The sequence below is a fragment of the Lagenorhynchus albirostris genome, chromosome 8 (assembly GCF_949774975.1).
Source record: "Lagenorhynchus albirostris chromosome 8, mLagAlb1.1, whole genome shotgun sequence".
In the NCBI taxonomy this organism is placed as follows: Eukaryota; Metazoa; Chordata; class Mammalia; order Artiodactyla; family Delphinidae; genus Lagenorhynchus; species Lagenorhynchus albirostris.
Genome location: NC_083102.1, coordinates 42,507,037 through 42,527,093, shown reverse-complemented (window position 1 = coordinate 42,527,093; position 20,057 = coordinate 42,507,037). Strand labels below are relative to the sequence as shown.

Below are 20,057 nucleotides of genomic sequence, written 5' to 3'. Positions count from 1 at the left end.
GAGACTGTCTCCTAGACCTGTGCAAAAGCCTTTCCTGGGCCCCTGCCTCCTCCTCCTCTCCCTCCAATCTATTCTCTTTGCACTGTTGGCTGCATGGCTTTCTATATTATAATTCTCTCTGCTGTGAGAAACCCTTGACTCCCCTGTATTACTCTCCCAGGGTCAGCTCCTATACAGCCCTTATCCCATTTCATCCCAACCCCTATGATAAGTCAGCTGTTTTCAGCAGTCTATGCACCCTGGGTTGCCTCACACCTCTGTGCTGTTATTTTTGTCTAGAACCCTAGTGTCACCTTAAGGAAAGAGTTTTCTTTATCCTTGAAAACTCACCGACCCTCATGAAGACTTTCCTCCCCCTCCTTCTCCATACTAACACCCACCTCCCCTTTTACTCAGATCTACTATTCACCCACAACTGTCAATTATGGAGTTTACAGGGAAGAGTTCCCCACAACTGGCAATCAAGGTAAATAAAATGATTCTCTGAGACTTAAACCTTAAAACCAACACATAAAGGATCAAGGCAGAGAAGTGCAAAGTCATCTTAAAGAGACAGAACAGTCTCCAAGCTTGAATATTGGGTTATAATAAATCTGAAACCCTTGGGGCCAGATTTGCTTTGGAATTCACATAGTTTGTTGTAATACAATGCATATACCGTATGTTCTAAATATAATACCTTCAGTGTAACATGTTGTGGAAAGCATCAGCATTTGTGCAGTGAAACTATGAACCTCACACTAAGAAGCATAAATAAAGATTATAAATAGCTTCATGTTATTTCAGGTCAGATTTGCCCTCAATTTACCACTTTTGGCTTTCAGAGCTTTGAGGATTTCAGAATTGTGGATAATGGGTTGTGGACTTGAATCTCCCTAAATAAAGAAATTCTCAGTCAGAAAGGGAAGAACTCAATCACAGAGAAGTGAATCAATAAGTCTAGCCCACATTCAAGAGGAGGGGATTATACAAGGTTGTGAGACTAGGAAATAGGACCACAGGGGGCCATATTGGAGGCTGCCTACCCTACAAGGGATTGTGAAGTATTCCAGGGTTAGTTAAAGCTGAGCTGCTTTCATCCCCAGGAGAAAGGGTCAAGGAGAGAGAGAGTAGTTTATGGAACTTGGAAGGATAGAGTCATGTGGAGAGGGCAGTCTTGAAAGACAATGTGTCCTTGGGTCAAGGAAGAGATATCTTCAGATGAACCCATAGGGAGAAAGCAGGTTGAATAAATACCCTGACCTCTTTTTTCTCTCTCTCCCCATCTCCTGATAAACCTCTGGACTGGTTTATCCGGTTCTGATTGATAAACTGGTTCTGATTGATAAACCAATCAGAAGCCCTGAAACAAGAGAGCACATTGATGTACTCCATATAGGTCAGCCAACAAGGGCAGAGATTGGGTCTGGAGGGATAAATAGAAGATACCAGCACATTATACTAGTATCTGGAAAATCACCTGTCGGGGACATTTTGGTCCCAGGGAACTTTTGTGTTTAAAAGGTTAACTTGGTATAGCATAGGACACTGTATTCAATATCTTATAATGACCTATAAAGGAAAAGAATCTGAAAAAGAATATATATATATATTATATATTTATATGAAACTGACTGACTTTGCTGTACACCTGAAACTTACACAATATTGTAAATCAACTATAGTTCAATAAAAAAGTTTAACTTGAATTATTATTATCGTTTTAGCATGAGTTATCGTAACAACTGCCTTATAAATTCCTGGTCAGCAAGGATGGAGCCACAGTTGTCTTTGAACATTATGCACTAATTTGCCTGTGCCAACACAGGTTCTCAACCTCAGATATTATGTAGTAAACACTTTTTATTTTAGGGATGAGAAAATGGCTGAGATGTTAAGTGAATTGCCTAAGATCACACAATGCTAAGCCCACGTGTTCCAACACTATCTGTAACTTACTAATTCCTTAATAGTAATGATAATGATAACTTCGCAAGGGTACAACATTTTAAAGTTTACAAAGAACTTCCACCCACATCATCTCATTTATATCTCACAATAGTGCTTGCTTCAGCGGCATATATACTAAAATTGGAATGATACAGAGAAGATTAGCATGGCCCCTGTGCAAGGATGACACACAAATTCGTGAAGAATACCATATTTTTATGCACCCCAACATTCACTGCAGCACTATTTACAATAGCCAGGACATGGAAGCAACCTAAAAGTCCATCAACAGAGGAATAGATAAAGAAGATGTGGTACAAATATACAATGGAATATTACTCAGCCATAAAAAGGAATTAGATAGTGCCATTTGCAGAGATGTGGATAGACCTAGAGACTGTCATACAGAATGAAGTAAGTCAAAAAGAGAAAAACAAATATCATATAATACCGCTTACACGTCAAATCTAGAAAAATGGTACAGATGAACTTATTTGCAAAGCAGAAATAGAGACACAGATGTAGAGAAGAAACTTATGGATGCCAAGGGGGGAAAGGGAGGGTTGGGATGAATTGGGAGATCGGCATTGACATATATACACTACTATGTATAAAATAGATAACTAATGAGAACCTACTGTATAGCAAAGGGAACTCTACACAATGGTCTGTGGTGACCTAAACGGGAAGGAAATCTAAAAAAAGAGGGGATATATGTATACGTATAACTGATTCACTTTGCTGTACAGCAGAAAGTAACACAACACTGTAAGGCAACTATACTCCAATAAAAATTTATAAATAAAATAAGCCACGAAAGGCAAAATAAAATAAATGAATCCCACAATAACTCTGATGTACTTGGAAGGTAGATATTATTTCCATTTTATAACTCAGAAAGTGACCTACATAGGTGTTAGTTATTTTCAACACAACAAAAAGTGCCATAATAAGCACAGGAAAGAATACGGAAGTTTGGGGTTTATTGAACTCAGCTATTCAGTCTCATTACATAGGATTACCTCCTCTAACTGGTTAAGGCAATTCTCTGAACTACGAACTGAGGGGCTTCTCAGTGAGAAACCAAGATAGGGTCATCCTGTATGAAAATGGTGAGAGCAATGTTGTGTGAGTTTCAGGTATACAGCAAAGTGATTCAGTTATATATATACATGTATCTATTCCTTTTCAAATTATTTTCTGTACACCTGAAACTAACATAACATTGTTAATTTAATTTAATAAAAATTTTTAAAAAAAGAAAATGGTGAGAGCAGACTGAAGCAGATCTCAGGGAATCGTCTAAGGGGAGAAAGAGAATAAAGCAACCCTACTAAGGGGCTTTCTTTCTCTACCACTGATGGAGTTCCTCCTGTGCTTCCTGGTGACATATCTATAGCATTCTCCAGGAAACAAAGCCTATATTCTCTTGGGGGAATCTACACAATGAACACACACACACACACACACACACACACACACACACACACACACGCAAACCCAGTAGGCTGGGGGGCAAGAAGAGGGTCTTGGGAAAAACTGTAGAATTTGAAACCTATACTATTGTTCTAATTATCTACTGCTATTTAACAAACCCCAAAACTTAGTGGTTTAAAATAACATCCCTTTTTACTATAGTTCACAATTTCGTGGGTCAAGAATCCCAACGAATTCTGTTTCACGTGGCATAGACTGGAATGATTCAGTGAAATTCAGCTGACGGCTGGTCTGGTCAGGAGGAGACAAGAGACTTCATTCTTATAACCAGTGTCTTGATGGGAATGGCTTGCAAGCTGAGCTCACCTCTGCCTCTCTCCCTCTCCATATAGTTTCAGGGCCCTCCATGAGATATCTCCAGTAGGGTAGTTGGATTTCTTACACAGCCATTCAAGACTCTCAAAGATTTAGGAGGCAGTTGCTAGCCTTTGTTTGAGGAGAGGTCCAGACTGTCATAGCATTAGGTCAGCTGTGCAGTTTTGGTCCAAGAACTCACAGGTTAACTCCGTTCCAGGAGAAGCTAAATAGACCCCACCATTTGGTGGGAGGATCATCAAAGAATTTATGACTATATTTGATCCCATACAAGTCTTACCATAAACTGCTCCGATTTTCTCCATTCTTTTCATTGTTACCACTCATTCAGTGTTTTTACAATTATAATCTGAAGAAAATAATGAGGACACAGGGGGGATAATTTTTAACTCTAGGAACATGCCCCATCAACTAGGGACATGAACTGAGATGATCTCTCTAGCATAACTGGTATATGTCTTGTTTCACCACCCTGGGTTTAAGTGACATAATGTATTCATAACCTCAGATAGGATGCCCTTAATCCCTCTAATCACCCATTCATGTTGCAATTGTTTCCAGATTTTCCATCCCAGATATTTTAAGAATCCTCAGGCTTGCCTGTCCATGTCTGTTGCTCACCTCTTTCTGCCAGGAGCTTGGGGGCTATCTCTCTAAGCAGAATTTTGTAGGAGTGGCTATTGCTTCGGTCACTGTCTCTGGTCTTGATGCCAGTTCACTTCAGTCCCCCTCCTGCAGCCATATCTTGGCACACGTTATTAAGGGAATTCATTACTGTTATTTTGATCCTTACGGTGCTATGAAAGAATGACCCTCCCTTTCCAAATGAAAAGGACAAAGTTTCCTCCCTATTTTTATTCTTACACAAGATGTGTCCCTTCATGAAGCTCCCCAAGTGTCCAGCATTGCCGTACTTTTTATTCACCTACACAGAGCCAGGTACCCTGGGGTTGCTGATGCAGCCAGGGAAGCTGGCACTGGATGAGTTCCAGCACATGCCTGGCCACAGGCTATGTTCAAATCCTCCTCCCAGACTTTGCTCAGACAGTTGTGCTGCCTATGACTCAGTGGGTAAATTTCCCCTTTACTTATGGTGTGTTGTTTCCAGGACTGCTGTCTGCCCGTTTCCCCTCCTAGCATCTGTTAGGACTTGCCATCTCCCCATTCCCTACTCCCCTTCCTATCTCTCATGTATTTCTCTATAGCCTGAGCTTCAATGTTCATAGGGTTCCTGGCCTTTTTTCTTAGCTCCCCCTGGGTACCTCTCTCAGGCCCTAAAAAAATCAATAAATGCAAACAGATATGTGATGTGTGTCTGCATGTTTGGGAGTGAGATATAGTGTCTAAATCCCTTCAACAGAAGCATCTTTGTTCCAATCCCTATCACCCAAAAGTTTTGGATTCTTGGGTTCTATTCAAACCCTGTATTTCCCCATTTACTTTACCTTTGCCTTGGCTACAAACATGAATTGGGAGAAAAATAACTTCTGCATAGATTTCCAGTACAGAGACAGTTCTCTTTCCTCTTTATTTCTCAGGGGACTAAACCAAAATCTGCTGTCCCTCAAAGTCTATTCTGATTGGCCTGGTTATGAACACAGGTGCTTAGCGTGGAGTAGGGCCCATTTGCTGCTTCTTCCCAGCCTGGGGTGGAGATTGGTGAGGGCAGGGATTGTCTGGTTGTTTTAAAGATTGACGTCTGGGAAGTGTGATTCTCAGTGTTCCTCCTCAATCCTCAAATTAGGTTGCTCGTGTGCATGGGGAACATCTGTCCCCTGGGGGCGGATTTGTAGTGTCAGGAGTTACTACCACTTCTAAGCATGATCACAACAATTTGAGGACTTGAGAATGTATCACCAGCAGAATCAGTGTGTGAGCTTGCCGCACGTCCCTGCTTCACACGTGGAGGGGGCGTGAGACGGGGCCCAGCACCATGTGAACTGCCTTCTAAAGTCATTAAGCCTTATAAACTGTTAGATAATTCTACTTATCCATGAATCATCTATGTCTGACTTATCTCATCAACATGTCTCTCAGGTAGTTACCATTACATGTTTTTGAGCTTTGGTAGCATTGTAAATGTACTCATTATTAGACGCTCTGGCATTTGGCACTGAATGTTCTTTTGCTTTGTGCTTTTGTTTGTTTCTTTTTCCACCAACAGCATCTCTCCCCTAGAGGTCACTCTCACTTGTGCAAACATCCTGATCTCAGAACCAATTTAGATTCTGTAGAACTCCCCAGGCAGTCTCAAAGAAGGAAGGAAGGGGAAACTGACGGCAGTTTGACAAGAAATAAGAGGGTCTTTAAAAGAGCTTTCCCACGGCCCTCACCACAACCCCTTTATTGTCTGCTGGCAGCATATTCGTGGTAGGTCCCAATGAAGCTTATCAATGTTGTTTTTAATTTCTTTTAAGACAAAAACAACTAAATGAAATTTTTTTCTTGTTTTTGATGCAATACACATTCATGAGAGCACCTGTGGAATTTCCAGATAAGCAAACAGAAAATTTTAAAAATATCTTCGGGAGATAAATTCTATTAACACTGGTGAATGTTCTTCCATATTTTTTTTTCTGTATATATAAAAAAATATGAGAGCATATGGACCACACTATACATTGTTTTGTAACCAACCTTTTCATCTGACAAACTATCTTGAATATTTTTAGTGTTCATATAAATAATCTTTTAGATAGTCATTTAAAATAGATTATAATATTTCATTTTATGGATTCATCATTATTTCACTATTTACTTACTGATGAAAATTTAGGTTGTTCTATTCTTCAGTCTTATAAATAATGCTATGTGGGAAATGCTTATAAATACATCTGAAAATACACCTATATTTTTTCTTAAAATCAACACCAAACCCTTACCCGTGCAATTATTGGCTCAAAGAGTTTGCACATTTTAGGACTTTTGATACATAGTGCAAGCTCCCTCTTAAAAGTGGGTTCAAACCGTCTTGGGTAGTAGCAGTATATACAATGGACATTATCATTATTTCTAATTTTTGCCAGAGAACAAACTTGCCAGCCCAGGATGTGGCTGCCCTAGGGAGGCTGGGGACAAGCCTAATGGGCTCCTTTCTGGACCTGAAAAGAAAGGAGAACTCTATGTAGGGCAGTAAATTTCGCAACAAAAACCTAAAGGCCAAAAATTTCATACGCTAAACTTCTGATCATTTTATTGTGAGAATGTCTTTCTCTTATAGAAATTTGTTGTCCGTGGAATTTAAAGATCTTGAAAAGACTGTCCTCACTCTCAATATAAACTTTCTATCTGTTAATACTGGATCCTGTCGGCTGCACATAGGAGGTTGTCCTGCAGGTCTCAGAGGTTCTTGGAGTTCTAGTTCTAAACACTAGGGACATTTCCCAGGAAGGAAACTGTATCTTTCCTCCATGTAGCTACTCAATATACCCACTGGACCCGCTAAAACTACCTCTTGTTTGGATTTTAAACAACCATACCTGATGTGTGACGTGATGGTAGGCTAGCAGAACTATTAGAAGGTGCCAAAATCTTACTTGAAAAGATACCCAGAAAGACCACGTGGCATTTACAAGCACAAGGAACTAGGCAAAGGAAAGTTGAGTAAACCTCTTTTATTTATACTTTGAAACCTAAACACTGATGCTAAATTCTGGTAGGTGAGGCTGGGCTATGTGGCTTAGACTAGAGATTCAATGCAGTCTTCCATTTCCCCATTTGAAAACAGTATCTTACCTGATTCAACACAACCTGATGCTCCTTCACTCCCAACAAAGTTCTAGAGGAGATGGATGTAGAGAGAGATAGACAGCAAGAGAAAGTACTGAACTTGCCTGCACTTCAGCATGGCAGAAGTACATGACAAGGTTGGAACGTCAGAGAAGAGAGCTCAGGAAGGACACGGCCCTGGGGGTATTCTAAGGTAGTGGGTACCAGGTCAAGGCTCCTACTCAGGCCATCCAGGTGTAGGAGAGAAAAGAAACAATTAGCTACTCATGACCTTCTGGTGCTCGATGAGTCAATCCACTAGAAATAGGGCCCGGCTTTTGAGATCAGTTTTCCTCCTACTTTTGGAGGAGCAGGGGTGCGCATGGCTTAATGAGACAGCTTCCCTCCCATGCATGCCCATACTGTTAGTCAGGAAAAGGCTATTTCTTTGAACTAAAGTTGCAACGGATAGCAATAAAAGGACCAGGACTTGATTTCCGTCTATTACTCAGGGGACCTCAAGGGCAGTGACTCACCAAAGACAGGATTCAAATGCTCTTGGACATTCGGGACAAAAGCTATTTTTAATCACCCCCTTTAAGTGGGAGGAAAGTGGGACACAGGATGAGAGGATATCTAGGGTCTTCACTTGCTCTGATTCTTTGATGTCTGAAAGGCTGGTAGAGATAGGGAAATTGCCTTTAGAGGCAGGCGCACTGATGGTGAGGCATATTCGCTGATAACCTGAGCACAGAGGAGGAAGAAAATCTACAAAAATCAGGAACTCAAACATGAGAACAGCTTACAGCTATGGAATATAGAGACATATATCTGAAGAAGCACTGTGAGTCAAGACATCAGGAAAATGGAAAGCTATGCTCAGGAAACTTGGCTTAAGGGAGAAAATAATGCAGTTAGCTTGACTTCCACTTTGGGAAAAGTCCAGTCCCAAATGGTTAAAAGTCAAATGTTTTGGTGTTTAAAGTTAACTCTCAGTTGGATGTAAAGGAATCGATCGTCTCAGAACCACAGCTAATATGGATAGTAGTTGCCAAAACAGTGTCAAAATAAGATTCACAGCATAAATATCCTTTATCAGCAACCAACAACTCACCAACAGTGGACCCAGAGTCATTATTTTTGCCCAAGAATTCATGTTTCTTGTTAGCCTTTGCCAGCATTAGGGTGCTTCTGGGAACAAAGGAGCCATGCAAAATAGGTTTTTGAAGACGAGGAGGAGGAAGAGGTAGGAAGACCAGCTGTATATTTGCCTTAAGTGGCAAATTCATTTGGATTTGAAATTCTTCTTTCTCAGCTTTCCAATGGGGTACTGGGAGACAGTGCCCATGCCCCTGGAAGCATCTTCTCCTCCAGGCCTGCCTGCCCCACCACACAGGACCTCTTACCCAGGGTACTTCCATTGTGTACCTACCCCAGGTTGGGACCAAAAGGCAGCACATTTGTTTAACTATTTCTTCTCCCAGAGCAAGGATTTCTTTTTAAGGACTAGAGTTAGTAAATTAGACAAGTAAAAAAGACAAATACCATATGATTTCTCTTATATGTGGAATCTATACAACAAAGCAAATGAAAAATATAAAATTCTGTATTCATCCTTTAAGAGTGTGGTCTCAAAATATCTAGGAATAAACCTACCTAAGGAGACAAAAGACCTGTATGCAGAAAATTATAAGACACTGATGAAAGAAATTAAAGATGATACAAATAGATGGAGAGATATACCACGTTCTTGGATTGGAAGAATCAACATTGTGAAAATGACTCTACTACCCAAAGCAATCTATAGATTCAATGCAATCCCTATCAAACTACCACTGGCATTTTTCACAGAACTAGAACAAAAAATTTCGCAATTTGTATGGAAACACAAAAGACCCCGAATAGCCAAAGCAATCTTGAGAACGAAAAAAGGAGCTGGAGGAATCAGGCTCCCTGACTTCAGACTATACTACAAAGCTACTGTAATCAAGACAGTATGGTACTGGCACAAAAACAGAAAGATAGATCAATGGAACAGGATAGAAAGCCCAGAGATAAACCCACGCACATATGGACACCTTATCTTTGATAAAGGTGGCAGGAATGTACAGTGGAGAAAGGACAGCCTCTTCAATAAGTGGTGCTGAGAAAACTGGACAGCTACATGTAAAAGAATGAGATTAGATCACTCCCTAACACCATACACAAAAATAAGCTCAAAATGGATTAAAGACCTAAATGTAAGGCCAGACACTATAAAACTCTTAGAGAAAAACATAGGCAGAACACTCTATGACATAAATCACAGCAAGATCCTTTCTGACCCACCTCCTAGAGTAATGGAAATAAAAACAAAAATAAACAAATGGGACCTAATGAAACTTCAAAGCTTTTGCACAGCAAAGGAAACCGTAAACAAGACCAAAAGACAACCCTCAGAATGGGAGAAAATATTTGCAAATGAAGCAACTGACAAAGGATTAATCTCCAAAATTTACAAGCAGCTCATGCAGCTCAATAACAAAAAAACAAACCACCCAATCCAAAAATGGGCAGAAGACCTAAATAGACATTTCTCCAAAGAAGATATACAGACTGCCAACAAACACATGAAAGAATGCTCAACATCATTAATCATTAGAGAAATGCAAATCAAAACTACAATGAGATATCATCTCACACCAGTCAGAATGGCCATCATCAAAAAATCTACAAACAATAAATGCTGGAGAGGGTGTGGAGAAAAGGGAACACTCTTGCACTGCTGGTGGGAATGTGAATTGGTTCAGCCACTATGGAGAACAGTATGGAGGTTCCTTAAAAAACTACAAATAGAACTACCATATGACCCAGCAATCCTACTACTGGGCATATACCCTGAGAAAACCAAAATTCAAAAAGAGTCATGTACCAAAATGTTCATTGCAGCTCTATTTACAATAGCCAGGACATGGAAGTAACCTAAGTGTCCATCAACAGATGAATGGATAAAGAAGATGTGGCACATATATACAATGGAATATTACTCAGCCTTAAAAAGAAACGAAATTGAGCTATTTGTAATGAGGTGGATAGACCTAGAGTCTGTCATACAGAGTGAAGTAAGTTAGAAAGAAAAAGACAAATACCGTATGCTAACACATATATATGGAATTTAAGAAAAAAAAATGTCATGAAGAACCTAGGGGTAAGACAGGAATAAAGATGCAGACCTACTGGAGAACGGACTTGAGGATATGGGGAGGGGGAAGGGTGAGCTGTGACAGGGCAAGAGAGTCATGGACATATACACACTAACAAACGTAAGGTAGATAGCCAGTGGGAAGCAGCCGCATGGCACAGGGATATTGGCTCGGTGCTTTGTGACAGCCTGGAGGGGTGGGATAGGGAGGGAGATGCAAGAGGGAAGACATATGGGAACATATGTATATGTATAACTGATTCACTTTGTTATAAAGCAGAAACTAACACACCATTGTAAAGCAATTATACCCCAATAAAGATGTTAAAAAAAAAAAAAGTGTAGTCTCTGTTTCCTACAGTGCTCCAGCGATCCCATACCCAAGCTCCACTGGTCTTCAAAGCCATATGTTCTGGGGGTTCTTCTTCCTGGTGCAGGACCCCCAGGCTGGAGATTTCGATGTGAGGCTTAGACCCCTCATTCCTTGGGAAGAACCTCTGCAATCATGATTTTTTTCCCATTTGTGGGTCGAATACCTGGGGGTGTGGATCTTGACTGCCACATCTCTACCCCTCCTACTTGTCTTGTTGTGGTTCCTTCTTCATATCTTTAGTTGTAGAAAATCCTTTCTACTAGTTTTCAGGATGTTCTCATCGATAGCGGCTCTGTAAATAGTTGTAATTTTGGTGTGCCCATGGGAGGAGGTGAGCTCAGGGTCTTACTACTCCACAATCTTGGCCACTCCCTCTAACTCACATTTTTTGGATTCATATAGAGATTGAAAAATTATTTCAAATGACCTTATTTCTATTTTTATTAATTACTTCTCAGAATTTTTGGTATTGGTTTTCTTAGTGATTTTCCCCCCTTTTTATTATGAAAAATTACAAACAGAGAAAAGCTCAAAGAAAAGACAACGATCAGTTATATACCCATTACCTAGATTCAGTAATTGCCAACATTTTTCCTTGTTTGCTCCACCTATTCCCATGGATTTTCCAAGGTCCTTCATTACAATTGCCCCTTTGCCTGAGCCCAGGGCCACCAGATCTCACACCTATTTGCGATGTGACCATCTCCTTCCTGGAGATTCCTACTTGATATGTGTAATGTCTTCTTTACTCTTCTGTGCAATCTCTGGGCACTCAGATGTGGACTGTGAAGCAGCCTGTGCTGTTTGCAGATTTCCCGACTTACATGTTAACTGGAATGTGTGGTTGCTCTCCGTCTCCTAGTCATGCTATTGAAGTGGACACTGCATGATTTTGTTTGTTCTCAATATTGGTTTCTTTTTTTAAGAATGTGATAGAAATATCAAAATTTAAGCAGCCACTATTATTCTATGGAAACCTGAAAACTTTTATATTTTTACTGATTTTTAAATGTCCTTTATACATGAGGACAATTAATCAGATGCTGTAAATGGTACTGTACTTATTGTTTCCTTTTAATTTTTTGTTAAAAATTTAAGCCATCAGATTTTTAAAAATTTATGTCAAATTAATGAGTACATTTTTGTGACATTTACCAGTTTTTACATGTGTGAAAATACATTTCTTATCCAGAGAGTACATAAATATTTGGCTGTAATACCTGCTGATTTCTATCTATCTTTCTATCTCTTTACCTACCTATCTGTCATCCTATTTCTAATTATTAAAAGTGTCTGAAATATTGAAATATGTTTGATCTATAGAATTGATTGATAATCTTCAGGATCCTCCCCCCCATAGCTATTTTTTTTCACACATTTGTAAAATATAATTGCTTCCTCAGTGATTTATGATGACCTTTCTTTACGGTATATGAAGTTCTTATCAGTGTATATTAGGGTCTATTTCAGAGATAAGTACTGTGTAGCAAAGTTATTTATTATTGCTATATTATTTATATGGTGTAAATTGGGGAAAAACGTAGGTTTAAGCTAAGCAATTATGTTATAGATACACAATGTAATAATATTCTATTACAAAGTTGATATTATAGAAGAATATGAATTGATATATAAAGTTGTTCACATTGTTAAGGGACAAATGTAAGTTTTATACATATATATTTATACTATTTAAAATATTTATTTTTGAATATTTATACACACAGGCAAACATCTGGAAGAGTATTTCCAAGTTGAAACTGATGATCTTTGGAGGTTGAAGTTCTTGTTAGATTATAATTTCTTTTTGTATGCTTATCTATATTTCTCGATTTTTCTATACAGTCTAATAGATATGCAATATTCAGAAAACAATGTTATGTATTTTTATTTCTGTTGCTTAAATATAACTAAATTAGGGCTTCCCTGGTGGCGCAATGGTTGGGAGTCCGCCTGCCGATGCGGGGGACACAGGTTCGTGCCCCGGTCCGGGAGCATCCCACGTGCCGTGGAGCAGCTGGGCCCGTGAGCCGTGGCCGCTGGGCCTGCGCGTCCAGAGCCTGTGCTCCGCAACGGGAGAGGCCGCAGCAGTGAGGGGCCCGCATAGCGCAAAAAAAAAAAACAAAAAAAAAACATATATATATAACACTAAATTAACATTTTGTTAAATTTCATTCCAGTGTACAGGACTAGATTTTGCTTTTGACATTTTTATAGTTACATTTAATTAACCTCTGAATCTGAGGGAGGGTTTTTATTTAAGGACTATTGTTTTGCTCAACAAAATGATGATATATAATAATGAAAAATAATAATTTGCAATAAAATTATCTATGTTGCAGCCCTATCTCTAGGCTGTGGTTGATGTATCCTCACCATTTTTTAGTGAAATAGGTTGTGGGTTTTGGGGTGATTTTCTCCTACAGACTTTTCTGATGAGTCAAGTGTGGGCCTCTTGGCTTTCTCACAGGACAGGCACCCAGTCTTCCCATTGCAACAGGTTCCTTCTCTTGGGTTTTCATATTTTTTAATTTATTTCTTTGTCTGTGGAGCATGTCTTGAAGAAATTTTTTTCAAGGTAAACCCTGACATATCTAAGACTATTTTTCTGTTGCCTTCACATATAAAAAGAAATTTGGCTATGTATAAAATTCTTCCGACACAACCTTTCTTCTTCAAAATTCTGCAGCTGTTGCAGTCTTGTCTTCTAGTGAAGTTGGTTCTGTTTTAGAAACCTATAATTTCTGCCTGGAAGCTCCTGAGAGATTTTTAAAACAAAGCCATCTTATTCAAATATTCTGCTAGTATATATTTGGGGATGCATCTATTTTCCTCAATTTGGTCTGGTACATGTTCAGTATTTTGTATATAACAGAATTGGAATTTGGGGGGGTTATTTTTCTTGGTGAATTTTATCTAATTTTGTGTTATTGCTTCTGTTACAATGTCCTAGTTTCTTCCTAAATGACACCTATAATTCTATATTGAATCTACGATTTTTGTTGGTCTCTGTTACTTTCGCTTGTTTTGTCCTCCATTTGGGATCTTACCATTTTCATTGCTTTGTCCTTTCTTTTTTGCATTCTGAGAAAACAGTTGAAGTTGTCTTCAGTATCAGTGATTACATTTTCTTCAGTATAAATTATATTATCAGCACCAATGATGCATTCACAGCTTACCGTTACATATTTACTTTTCTGGTATTAATTCCTTATAGGATCCAGCTCATTTTTTGTTAAAGATTTTTTGGATGTGAACCATTTTTAAGTCTTTATTGAATTTGTTACAGTATTGCTTCTGTTTAATGTTTTGTTTTTTTGGCCCCGAGGCATGTGGGATCCTAGCTCCCCTGACCAGGGACCGAAACCGTACCCCCTTGCATTGGAAGGCAAAGTCGTTACCACTGGACCGCCAGGGAAGTCCCCAGTTCATTTTTTATACACTTGATTGCTTTTAAATCTTAGTTTGTCCATAAGACTACCTGTTTTCCCACAGAAGTCAAGGTTTTTCAATGATGTAAGGAAGTAAAACTTCCCCATCCCTTCCTTCGTTCTGGTTCCAATAAGAAATCATATTCAGAGTTTTTTCTCTTACGTCTTTAGCACGAATTCCACTTTTCCTTTTACTGGAATTTTTTTTTTTTGTACTCTTTTTGTTGTTGTTGTTAATTTACTGATTGTTGTATATGAGGCTTATCCCATCTTGGAGCTTACTGCAGAGAGGGTAATTGTTCTTAGCCCCAACATTTGTTTACTTAGGTGCTGAGTGCATATTCCTCTTAGTTCTACAGTTGGATCAAAGACTGGCCCAGTTTTTGGCTATTAAGAATAAAGATGTTATACACATTTGAGAACAGGTTTTTGTGTGAACACAGATTTCACTTCTCTTGGCTAAATGCCCAGAGGTATAATCACTGGGTTGTAAGGTAGTTGTATGTTTAGTTTATTAAGAAATTGTCAGACTATTTTTCAGAGTGGCTGTATCATTTTGCAATCTTATCAGCAATGTATGAGTGATCTAATTTCTGTACATCCTTTCCAGAATTTGATGTTGCCATTATTTTTTATCTGATCCATTCTGATAGATGTTTAGTGATACTTCATTGTGATTTTAATTTGAATTTCCCTAATGGCTAACGAAGCTGAATGTCTTTTCATGTGCTTATTTGCCGTCTGTACATCTTCTTCAGTGGAATGTCCCTTCATGTCTTTTTCCCATTTTCTAATTGAACCGTTTTTTGTGGGTATTATTTTTTTGAGAATTTTAGAAACTAGCCTTTTCTCATATGTATGGTTTGCAAATATTTTCTCTCTCTCTCTGGCTTGTCTTTTTCACCATCTTAATAAGGTTTTTCACAGGGAAAAATTTGTTTAATGTTGATAAAGTCTGATTTATCAAATTTTCCCCTTATGGATCATGCTTTTGATGTTAATTCTAAGAACTCTTTGCCTAGCACTAGATCATGAAAATTTTATCCATTTTTTAAATAAAAGTTTTATGGTTTTACATTTTACATTTAAATCAGTGACTCATTCTGAGTTATTTTTTGTATTAGGTATGAAGTGTAAGTTCAATTTGTAACCTATGGATGTCCTATTGCTCCAGAACACTTGTTCAGAAATTTATCCTTTCTCCATTGAATTGCTTTTGCAACTTTGTCAAAAGTCTGTTGGAAATATTTGCGTGGGTCTACTTCTCAGTCCTCTATTCTGTACTATTGATCTGTGTGTCCATCATTTTGTCAATACCATGTAGTCTTGATTATTCTAGTTATATAGCAAGTCTTGAAATTTGTAAGTCTGATTCCTCCTACTTTTTTTCTTTTTCAAAATTATTTAGTTATTTCATCCCCTTTTCCTTTCTATAAAAAGTTTAGAATAATATTATCTATATCTACAAAAAAAGTCTTGTTGGGATTTGGATAGGAATTTTTCAACTTGCCCTACTACAACTCTTTTTCTGGTCCAAGATCCAATACAGGGTTCCACACTGCATTTAGTGTCATTTCTCCTTAGTCTCCTAGAGGCTGGGACAGTTCCTTTGTCTTCCTTTCCTTTTGTGGCTTTGACAATTTTAAGAATATTGGTCTTTTATTTTGAAGGATGTTTCTTTTTTACTCCTTAGCATAAATTTAAATTTAATATATAGTTAAACATATATATTTAAATTAAATATAGACACACCTATATTAAGATTTCACCATCAAAAATAAAGTAACAGTCCTTTGTTTTCCTTTTGTGGAAGATATAGGCGCTGCATTCAACCTCAAGAAACTCTCTCTCTCTTTCTTTTTATCATTCTATGAGTTTAGAAAAATTTGGACATGTATCTACCATTATACTATCATACAGAGTAATATCGCTGCCCTAAAAATCCTCTGTGCTCTAATTATTCCTCCATACCTTCATCCCCTGGAAACCACTAATATTTTTATTGTCTCCATAGTTTTGCCTTTTCCAGAATGTCGTATAGTTTGAATCATATCGTATGTAACCTTTTCAGATTGGCTTCTTTCACTTACTATATATACTTATGATTCCTCCATGTCTTTTTATGACTTGACAGCTCATATTTTTTTAGCACTGAGTTGTATTCCACTGTCTGGGAATAACACAGTTTATTCATCCGTTCATTTACCGAAGGACATCTTGGTTCCTTCCAAGTTTTGACAATTATGAATAAAGCTACTGTAATCATCCATATGCAGGTTTTTGTGTGGATATGTTTTTCAGCTCCTTTGAGTAAATACCAAGGAATATGATTGCTGGATGGTATGGTAAGAGTACGTTTAGTTTTGTAAGAAACCGGCAAACTGTCGTCCAAAGTGACTGCACCGCTTTGCATTCCCACCAGCAATGAACGAGAGTTCTGTTCCTCCATTTTTCACCAACAACTGGTGTTGTCAGAGTTCTAGATCTTGGCCATTCTAACAGGTGTATAGTGGTATCTTATTGTTATTTTAACTTGCATTTTCTGAAGACATATGATGTGGAACATCTTTTCATATACTTGTTGTTTGTATATCTTCTTTGGTGAAGTGTCTGTTATGGTCTTTGGTCTATTTTTTAGTTGGGTTATTTGTTTTATTACTGTTTAAGAGTTATTATATATTTTGGATATGTATCTTGCAAATATTTTCTCCCAGTCTGTGGCTTGTCTCATCATTCTCTTCACAATGTCTTTCACAGAAAATATTTTCTTAAATTTTAATAAAAAGTCCAGCTTATCGATTATTGCCTTCATGGGTCCTGACTTTAGTGCTGTATCTAAAGAGTCATTGCGATACCTAACGTTATCTATATTTTCTCCTATGTTGTCTTCCAGGAGGTTTATAGTTTTGCATTTACATTTAGGTTTGTGATCCATTTGGGTTTTCTTTTTTTGTGAAGGGGTGAGGTCTATGAACAGATTTATTTTTTGCTTGTTAATGTCTACTTTTCAAGCAACAGTTTTTGAAAAGACTGTTTTTGCTCCAATGTATTGTTTTAGCTCCTTTGTCAAACATCAATTGACAATATTTATTTGGGTCTGTTTCTGGGCTCTTTATTCTGTTCCATCAATCTATTTGTCTCTGCTTTTGCCAATTCCACACTTTCTTGATTACTGTAGCTTTTAAGTCTTGAAGGCAAATAGTGTCAATCCTCTGACTTTGTTCTCCTTCAATATCGTGTTGATTATTTTCGGTTTTGTTTTTCTGTATAAACTTTAGAATCACTTTGTCAATAGCTACAAAATGTTACTGAGATTTTGATTGGGATTGTATTAAATCTATAGATCGAGTTGGGAAGAACTGACATCTTGACAATATTGAGTTCCTATTCATGAAAATGGAATATCTTTCCAATTTTTAAATTTCTTCTTTGATATTTTTATCACAGTTTTTTAAGTTTTCCTCATATAGATCTTATACATATTTTCTTACTTAAGTATTTCTTTTCTTTTTTTTGGTGGTATTGTAAAAGGTAATGTGTTTCTAATGTCAAATTCCACTTGTTCTTTGCTGCTATATAGGGATGCAATTGACTGTATATTAACCTTTGATCCTGCTATCTGTTATAACTGTTTATGAGTTCCAGGAGGTTTTTTATTCTTTCTTTCTTTCTTTCTTTCTTTCCTTCTTTCTTTCTTTCTTTCTTTCTTTCCTTCTTTCTTTCTTTCTTTTCAATTTGGCAATTATTTAGGATTTTCTATATAGACAATCATGTCTTCTGTGAACAAAGACAGTTCTATTTCTTCCTTCCCAGTATGTATGCCTTTTATTTCCTTTTCTGGTCTCATTGCATTGGTTAGCAATCCCAGTACAATTTTGAAAAGGAGTGGAGAGAGGAGACATCCTTACTTTGTTCCCGATCTTAGCAGGAAAGCTCCAAATTTCTCACCATGATGTATGATGTTAGCTGTAGATTTCTGTAGATATTATTTATTAATTTCAGGAAGTCCCCTCTATTCCTAGTTTTATCATGAGAAATTTTATCATGAATTGGTGTTGAATTTTGTCAAACACTTTTTCTACATCTATTGATGTGATCACGTGATTTTTCTTCTTGATGTGATGGATTATAATAACTGATTTTTAAAATATTAAATCAGCTTTGCATACTTGGAATAAATCCCATTTCTTTGTGGTGTATAATTTTTTAACATTGTTGAATTTGACTTGATAACATTTTTTGAGGATTTTTGTATCTATGTTCATGAGAGGTATTGATATGTAGTTTCCTTTTCTTTTAATGTCTTTGTCTGGTTTTGGTAATAGTGTGATGCTGGCTTCAAAGACTGAGTTAGGAAATATTCCCTCTGCTTCTATCTTCTGAAATAATTGATGTAACTTCTTTCTTAAATTTTTGGTAGAAACTACCAGTGGCACTTTCTGTTTGGGAAGATTAATAATCATTAATTCAACTTCTTTAGTAGATATAGGCCTAATCGGATTGCTTATTTCTTCTTGTGTGAGTTTTAGCAGATTATGTCTTTCAAGGATTTTGTCCATTTCATCTAGATTATCCAATTTGTGGGCATAGAGTTGTTCATAATATTCCTTGATTATCCTTATAATGTCCATGGGATTATATAGTGATGTCCATTCCTTCATTTCTGGTTTTAGTCATTTGAATCCTATCTCTTTTTTCTTAGTTAGCCTGGCTAGAGTCTTATCAATTTTATTGATCTTTTCAAAGAGTCAACTTTTGGTTTCATTGATTTTCTATATTGATTTCCTATTTTTATTTTCATTGATTGCTGCTCCAATTTTTATTATTTCTTCTTTTCTGCTTGTTTTGGTATTAATTTGCTCTTCTAGTTTTCTAAGGTTGAAACTTAGACGATTGATTTTACATCTTTCTTCTTTTCTAATATATGCATTCAATGCTATAAATTTTCCTCAGTTCCCTCTAAGGACTTTTGCTGCATCTCACAAATTTTGATAAGCTGTTTTATCATTTTCATGATATTTTAAATATTCATGAATTGTTCAAAATATTTTAAAATTTCTCGCGATTTCTTCTTTGAATAATGTGTTATTTATACATGTGTTGTTTAACATCCAAGTATTTGGGGATTTTCCAGCTATCTTTCTGTTTTTGATTTCTATTTTAAGTCCACTGTGGTCTGAGAGCAGACATTATATCATTATATCATTATATCATTTCTATTTTTTTTTTTTCCTTGCGGTACGCAGGCCTCTCACTGTTGCGGAGCACAGGCTCCAGATGCGCAGGCTCAGTGGCCATGGCTCACGGGCCTAGCCGCTCCACGGCATGTGGGATCTTCCCGGACCGGGGCACGAACCCATGTCCCCTGCATCGGCAGGCGGACTCTCAACCACTGCGCCACCAGGGAAGCCCTATCACTTCTATTTTAAAAAATGCATTAAGCTGTGTGTTATGGCCCAATCTTGGTGAATGATCAATGTGAGCTTGAGAAGAGTGTGTACTCTGCTACCGTTGGATTAAGTAGTCTATAGATGTCAATTATATCCAGATGACTGATGGTGGTGTTGAGTTTACTGATTTTCTGCTTGCTGGAACTGTCTATTTTTGAAAGAAGGGTGTTGAG

At 37.5% G+C, this 20,057-nt stretch overlaps 1 non-coding gene across 1 annotated transcript; it reads left to right on the top strand.

Annotated features, from left to right (window-relative positions):
• The first annotated feature begins 2,040 nt into the window (after positions 1-2,040).
• LOC132524999 (U6 spliceosomal RNA) lies at positions 2,041-2,147 on the top strand. The gene has a single exon (XR_009542134.1). It is a non-coding gene; the product is annotated as a U6 spliceosomal RNA (small nuclear RNA).
• Positions 2,148-20,057: the final 17,910 nt, after the last annotated feature.